A 7,927-nucleotide genomic window follows, 5' to 3' on the forward strand; every position below is an offset into this window, starting at 1 on the left:
TGGGTTTGGAGCAGGAGACGGATTCTGCTACTACCTGACCGGCCAGCGAGGACCGGCGGTAGAGAGAGCCGGAGCTCCCGCGCCCACGCAGCCTAGCGCGTTCCACGGAAGGGCCGGAGACACGCCGGTCCGAGCTCTCGGCAAGAGGGGCGAGAGGGCTAAAATCACCGCCACCACGTAATCCAACCCTCACAGGCACGTCAGGCCGTTTTGATCCCACCGTCGCATCAGCGTGCCACACGCAGGGTTCGCGCATGCGCGAACCCTGCGGATGGATCCCCGACGACGCGCGCTCCCTCGCCGCGCTGGCTTTTCGACCAGCAGACGGCAGAGGGGAACCAGGAGCGAAGCGAGACGGACGGACGCCTTTATCAGGGCTTTTGAGGGCCCCTTTTGACGCCGCCGCCTTCACCACGCCTTTCACGAACCCGGTCCCCGTCTCACACCGCTGCACGAGCGGGCTTATTGTTAACAAGGGGAGCGCGGCGCGAGGCCGCATTTGGAATGGGTCGCCGCCACCGGAGTGGGGGATAGGCACTGCGACGAGATGGGCGGTCACCGACGGCACGGAAGGGAAAGAGGGCAGACGGCGACACCCAACAGCGCACGCCTCGTTACCTCTGAGCCCAGTCCTGCGCCCGAACCCAGGCCCGTTTCCCGCACAGGCCCGACTGGCCCGATCCTCAGAGCCAATCCTTATCCCGAAGTTACGGATCTAATTTGCGGATCTAATTTGCTGACTTCCCTTACCTACATTAGTCTATCGACCAGAGGCTTCTTACCTTGGAGACCGGCTGCGGATATGGGTACGCACAAGCCCGAAACTGGGGTGCCTCGCAGGGGCCGCGTGCGTGCAGGCTCCGCGCCGAAACGCGAGCCGCAGCAGCAACAGACCCCCTTGCTTCGCCCCATGCAGTTACCTGCCTCGCATGTTTCACGGACCGGCAGTGGTACGCGGGACGCCGCAAGAACCGCGGCGCTCTACGGCAGACCGTGTTACCAACACCCTTTCGCTCTGCGAGTGGCTTCTAGGGTCACGGCGCCTTAAACAGAAAAGAAAACTCTTCCCCGGACCACCGCCGATGGACGCGAGTTGGTTCCCGTTACCGGGTTCCTGTACCAGGGGACACGAGCCCGAGATGGGGCCGGCCTCCTGGTTGGCATCCAGGCCTGGTTACGGAATAAGTACCGTATTCCCTTTCGCCACTAACTCCCAACCGGCAACTTAGGAAAACCTCTTTATTCCTTTATTGGGTCGGTCCTTCTCGTCCAGCAGCTCATCATCATCATCATAATATTGGCCTGCTTGTTTCGTCATAGCCGCTCTCTAGCAACTAGACTACTACTACTTGTTGGCAGGCCACCTTGTATGCTTGCTATATGGACTTTGATCAGAGAAGTTCCGCCCAACTCTCGCTTGGCCGTTGCCTCTAGCGTGGGATAAGGCACATCGGCCTTCAAGGGAAGTCTCTCTCGACTATTTGCTACTACCACCAAGATCTGCACCAGGGGCGGCTCCAGGCCGGCTCACGCCGGATCCCTTCAGTGCTCACCCCTGCGACCCTCCTATTCGCCGGGGCTTGGAGACCTGGGCTGCCCCCCGCCAGAGGGGCAGCTTGGCCTGTAGTGCCACCGGCGGTCGAGTATCGGGAGAATGCTTGAGCGCCATACCATTTTAAGGGCTAGTTGCTTCGGCAGGTGAGTTGTTACACACTCCTTAGCGGATTCCAACTTCCATGGCCACCGTCCTGCTGTCTATAGCAACCAACGCCTTTCGATGGGGTCTAGACGTTTGGTTCATCCCACAGCGCCAGTTCTGCTTACCAAAATTGGCCCACTAGATACTCAGATTAGTCGCCGGAGCTTCAGCATTCAAGCAAGCTCGGCATCTCACCCATTTAAAGTTTGAGAATAGGTTGAGGACGTTTCGTCCCCAAGACCTCTAATCATTCGCTTTACCGGATGAAACTCCTCTGTTTCCGAGAGTACCAGCTATCCTGAGGGAAACTTCGGAGGGAACCAGCTACTAGATGGTTCGATTAGTCTTTCGCCCCTATACCCAGCTCTGACAATCGATTTGCACGTCAGAATTGCTACGGACCTCCACCAGAGTTTCCTCTGGCTTCATCCTGGCCAGGCATAGTTCACCATCTTTCGGGTCCCAACATGTCTGCTCATGGTACTTGCCGACAGCACGCGCGCTAGGCCACTCCGGACAGAGCAGGATCGGAGAGCGGAACCGCGCCGGACGAGTCCCGCGGGAGAGAGGCCGAAGCCCCCCTGCCTGACGGAACCCGCCCAAAGACACGCGGCCCACCAACCGAGAGCCCAAGCAGAGCCGATGAGGTCAACAACAGATTCGCGCGACAGCGTCGCATGGCAAGTCCCGGGCCTGCGCCCCCCTGCGTACAGGCGAGTCCTGGAGGACTCGGGCCGTCGAGCGCGCCGCGGGTCACCCACGGGGCCAGCGGCGGGGCGGGAGAAAGGATCTCATCCTGCCGCGCACCGCCTTCATTGGCCCCGCTTTGGCATGGAATGACCGCAGCGGCATCATCGGCCGGCCGGGGATCGGTCCCGGAGAGCGCCGCCGGAGCCACGAGGACCCCGGAGCGCTCCCCTTTCACTTTCATTGCGCCTTTGGGTTTAGTGTGCCCATTGACTCGCACATATGTTAGACTCCTTGGTCCGTGTTTCAAGACGGGTCGGGTGGGTCACCGACCTTTTGCACGCCGCGAGAGGGAGGACGGGGCCCCCCTCTGCTGCACGACCGTCGCAGGGCAGCCAGGTCACCGGAGGTTTCCCCCTTCGCTGGCGCCTTGGAGGCGCGCGACGTCGGGGTACCAATCCAACCGGGCCTTAGACGTCCCCAGCAACGGGTCGCGGCGACCTACATCACGAGGGGAAATACACCCGCCGGCGCCGGCTTGGAGTGCGGGCACGCCCAAGAGTTCCTGGGTCGCCTCAGCGAAACCGGCACCCAGCCGACCTGAGCCGACGAGCTGAATCCCCTCGGTTCGACCTTCGAGGTCCCATCCGTTTGACTCTTAACGGTTTCACGTACTCTTGAACCCTCTCTTCAAAGTTCTCTTCAACTTTCCCTCACGGTACTTGTTCGCTATCGGTCTCGTGGTCATATTTAGCCTTAGATGGAGTTTACCACCTGCTTAGGGCTGCACTATCAAGCAACCCGACTCTACGGAGAGGCCCTTTCCGACAATCTCTCGTGTATCCTCGCGGGCGCCGCCACACGGGCCTGTCACCCTCCACGGGTAGTGGCCGCTTTCAAGCATAACTTAGGCGGTGAGAGACTGCGTGCCGGACCCTCCGAAACGCAACACCCCTGGCGCCGGGTTACGACGCCAGGTTATGTGCTGGGCTCATCCCGTTTCAGTCGCCCTTACTAAGGGAATCCCTGTTGGTTTCTTTTCCTCCGCTTATTAATATGCTTAAATTTAGCGGGTACTCTCCCCTAACACGAGGTCGACATTGGGAAAAAAATTCATTTTCCTCCCGTCTTACTGACCACTTCAGTAAGGACTATCCACCAAGAGGTTTGGTTTCTCAGTCCTCAGCATCATCATCATCTCATTGCGAGACGCGGTATTTTTCAACCGACCCGGTCGCGTCCATGGAGAGAGGGAATGTGACGCACGCACGCCCCTTTGTGCGCCTCCCTCCTCCTCCAGCCCAACAAGATGCTGCGGCAGAGCCGCCACCCTCGATCAGGGTGGGGAGCCGAGACCTCAAGGCATGGACGACGTGCGTGGCTGCTGCTGGCGGCGTTCCGTCCGAGCGAGGCACAATTGCTACTACAACACAGTTGGAGTGGTGGTTTGTTTGTTTGTCTGTGGGAGTTTTGTGTAGCAAGGAGTGTGGCGTTGTTCGTTACGTGCCACAGGGCACTGACCTCACTGGCCCAGACGCGTCACACACTTCTCCACTTTAATTATATAATAACCTTGCCCTCTTTCTTTAACCACCACCTCCACTGGTGTACAGTAGATATCTTTATAGCCTTACTGCACTTGGAACCGCTGCTGGTGCTGCAGTCTGCACTGGTCCTTGCATGGGCTGCCCCAGACGCACAGTACAAATGAGTAGTACTCTCGTGCGCTTTGACAGCCCGTCTTAAGGGAACGCCCCAAGCAGCCTCTCTGCTTTTATTCAGGGCGAAACTCCCCAAGGCGGTCACTGCCAAGCACGCGGGCCAAGGGCGGGAGTGTTGTTGTCTCCCGCCGCCGCCGCCGCTTAGGAGCCCACCGACACGGCATAGGGTGCGGTGGTAAGCGGACAGCGTGCCTCACGTGACTTGACAATGCCGATGTATTGGAATTGATATCCGACCCTCGTGTAGGAGTGGCGGCAGCACATGAGAGTGCCGCCGCCGCAATGTGCGTTCGACTTGTCGATGTATCTGGTATTCTTGCGATTCACATACCGACACGCAGCTTGCTGCGGTCTTCATCGACCCACGAGCCGAGTGATCCACCGTTAAGAGTTGTACATTTCCATTGCTGGAATTTGAGCCGATGCTCTGCTGGCTTTCAAGACTTCCGCCGTCTCTGCCTCAGGAGACGATAGTGGGAAGATGTAGTGTACAGGTTTAAAAACAACAAGAGGTTGGCTTGTTGTTGGACAACACAGGTAGTGTGCAGGTTTGAGATTACCCACCGGGGACGAGTGGTGCCTCCCTCCCGCAGCACGGGGGGCGATCGGGGTTAGTAGAAGAGGAGTGGGCCTTGCGGGCCCACCACCAACTTCTCCTCCGACCGTCATCGTCGCCGTTATCGGAATTAACCAGGGAGCTCAGCTAGCCACTACTACGGCGACGACGGAGGCACCAAACGCCGGGGACGAGTGGTGCCTCCCTCCCGCAGCACGGGGGGGCGATCGGGGTTAGTAGAAGAGGAGTGGGCCTGCTGGCCCACCACCAACTTCTCCTCCGACCGTCATCGTCGCCGTTATCGGAATTAACCAGGGGGCTCAGCTAGCCACTACTGCAGCGACGACGGAGGCACCAAACGCCGGGGACGAGTGGTGCCTCCCTCCCGCAGCACGGGGGGCGATCGGGGTTAGTAGAAGAGGAGTGGGCCTGCTGGCCCACCACCAACTTCTCCTCCGACCGTCATCGTCGCCGTTATCGGAATTAACCAGGGGGCTCAGCTAGCCACTACTACGGCGACGACGGAGGCACCAAACGCCGTGGTTTCCCGTGGGCGTGTGTGTAAGTAACAACAGTTGGTCTACCCCACGCTCCGGCACGGAACGCGGGGAGAAGAAGAAAAGGAAAGGTTTCCCTTTCTCTTTCCTTTTTTTTTTTCTGGGCGGGCAGGGCACCACCTTTTGCCCCGCCAACGGGTCAACGGCTCGCTGCTTTAGGAAAGCGAGCGCACCGCGACCACCCATAATAATTTGTATTAGCTCTTTTTTGAGTGTGTGTTTCGCCTTCAAAACCAACGACACGTTAATGATCTTTCCGCAGGTTCACCTACGGAAACCTTGTTACGACATTTACTTCCTCTAAATGATCAAGTTTGGACATCTTTCCGTCAGCTCGAGGCGCCGAAAGAGCCCAGCGGCGGCAGCAGAACTGACCGCGACGCAGGCCCGGCATCCAAGAGCGCCAGTCCGAAGGCCTCACTAAATCATTCAATCGGTAGTAGCGACGGGCGGTGTGTACAAATTGAAGGGACGTAATCAACGCAAGCTCATGACTTGCGCTTACTAGGAATTCCTCGTTCATGGGAGACAATTGCAAACCCCAATCCCTATCATGAAAGGATTTCAACGGGTTACCCGCTCCTCTCGGAGGGGGAGGACACGTTGATCCCTTCAGTGTAATGCGCGTGCGGCCCAGAACATCTAAGGGCATCACAGACCTGTTATTGCTTAATCTCGTGCGGCTAGAATTGCTGCTTATCCCTCTAAGAAGAAGCTGCGAACTGGACACCAATTGCTGGAGATCCGTCGACTAGTTAGTAGGCCAGAGTCTCGTTCGTTATCAGAATTAACCAGACAAATCGCTCCACCAACTAAGAACGGCCATGCACCACCACCCACCGAATCGACAAAGAGCTCTCAATCTGTCAATCCTTCTCTGTGTCTGGGCCTGGTGAGGTTCCCCGTGTTGAGTCAAATTAAGCCGCAGGCTCCACTCCTGGTGGTGCCCTTCCGTCAATTCCTTTAAGTTTCAGCTTTGCAACCATACTTCCCCCGGAACCCAAAGAGTTTGGTTTCCCGGAAGCTGCCCGCCGGGTCATGGGAATAACACCGGCGGATCGCTGGTCAGCATCGTTTATGGTTAGAACTAGGGCGGTATCTGATCGCCTTCGAACCTCCAACTTTCGTTCTTGATTAATGAAAACATCCTTGGCAAATGCTTTCGCAGTAGTTCGTCTTGCGACGTTCCAAGAATTTCACCTCTAGCGTCGCAATACGAATGCCCCCGCCTGTTCCTATTAGTCTTTACCTCGGGTTCAGAAAACCGACAAAATAGAACCGAGGTCCTATTGCATTATTCCATGCATAGGCATTCAGGCCATCAGTGTAGCCTGCTTTGAGCACTCTAATTTTTTTCAAAGTAAACTCTGCCGGCCACGCGGGACACCCGGTGAAGAGCACCCCGTGCGAGCCAACGGGCTGCGTTATGGCTGTTCGGAGCGTGACAGTGTGCACCGGGCGGTGAACCGTCAGTCCAGAACTGAAATCCAACTACGAGCTTTTTAACCGCAACAACTTTAATATACGCTATTGGAGCTGGAATTACCGCGGCTGCTGGCACCAGACTTGCTCTCCAATGGGTCCTCGTTAAAGGATTTAAAGTGTACTCATTCCGATTGCGAGGCCTCGGATGAGTCTCGCATCGTTATTTTTCGTCACTACCTCCCCATGCCGGGAGTGGGTAATTTGCGTGCCTGCTGCCTTCCTTAGATGTGGTAGCCGTTTCTCAGGCTCCCTCTCTGGAATCGAACCCTGATTCCCCGTTACCCGTTATAGCCATTGTAGGCGCATAGCCTACAATCGAAAGCTGATAAGGCAGACACTTGAAAGAGGCGGCGCCGGCACTGGATTTGGCCGTGCGCTCAGCCACAAGTTATTCAGATTCAACACGGTGGGGTTGGCGGACCGAGGCCCGACCGGTTTTGAACTAATAAAAGCGCTCTTCCCTTGCGGTCAGAGACGTGGTGCATGTATTAGCTCTAGAATTACCACAGTTATCCAAGTAAGTGTGGGCTACAGATCCAATGAATCATAGCTGATTTAATGAGCCATTCGCGGTTTCACCTTAATTCGGCTTGTACTTAGACATGCATGGCTTAATCTTTGAGACAAGCATATGACTACTGGCAGGATCAACCAGGTAGTTGTTTTTTTTTTATTTTGGGAATATACAATAGGAAGAACATCGTTCTCCTTTCTCTCACTTTGTTTGGCCTTTTTGGTTTTGGGTTTGTTGGGCCGCCATCATCATGACGGCCCCCTCTGTCAATCTGTCAATCCTCTCATCATTTTATTCATTCATTTTTGTTTTTGCCCGCTCATCCAGAGAGCAGCAGCAGCAGCATTCATTGTGTACTGGAAATTATTAGACCTGGGTGAGACTGGGCGAGACCGCAACAACAACCAACGTCTCGGTTGCTGCTACTACTACCCATCAAAGCTCCCCCCCTCTTCCCAACGGCTGCCGCAGACACAAGGGTAAGTTCACTTAAGCATCACTAAAGCCACGGCCCGTCAAGAGCCGCAGCAGCCCTGCGCTGACGACAGCCCGACCTCGGGGCACGCACGGTCGAGGCAGTATGGACACACCAACACTACCCACGGTCGGCGACCTTCCCCGAGGCGGGGACAACAACAACGGTTGTTGTGCACGTCCCAACGGCCGCCGCAGACGCAAGGGTAAGTTCACTTAAGCATCACTTAAGCC

The 7,927-nt window shown here is 56.6% G+C and overlaps 2 non-coding genes and 1 pseudogene across 2 annotated transcripts; all 3 read right to left on the reverse strand.

Annotated features, from left to right (window-relative positions):
• LOC135104559 (large subunit ribosomal RNA) overlaps positions 1–3,483 on the reverse strand; it is a 5,772-nt pseudogene extending 2,289 nt beyond the window's left edge.
• Positions 3,484–4,340: 857 nt separating this feature from the next.
• Positions 4,341–4,500, reverse strand: LOC135104555 (5.8S ribosomal RNA). The gene has a single exon (XR_010270467.1). It is a non-coding gene; the product is annotated as a 5.8S ribosomal RNA (ribosomal RNA).
• A 965-nt stretch (positions 4,501–5,465) lies between these two features.
• Positions 5,466–7,363, reverse strand: LOC135104558 (small subunit ribosomal RNA). The gene has a single exon (XR_010270470.1). It is a non-coding gene; the product is annotated as a small subunit ribosomal RNA (ribosomal RNA).
• Between the last annotated feature and the right edge of the window lie 564 nt (positions 7,364–7,927).

Source organism: Scylla paramamosain, chromosome 10 (assembly GCF_035594125.1).
Source record: "Scylla paramamosain isolate STU-SP2022 chromosome 10, ASM3559412v1, whole genome shotgun sequence".
Taxonomy (NCBI): domain Eukaryota; kingdom Metazoa; phylum Arthropoda; class Malacostraca; order Decapoda; family Portunidae; genus Scylla; species Scylla paramamosain.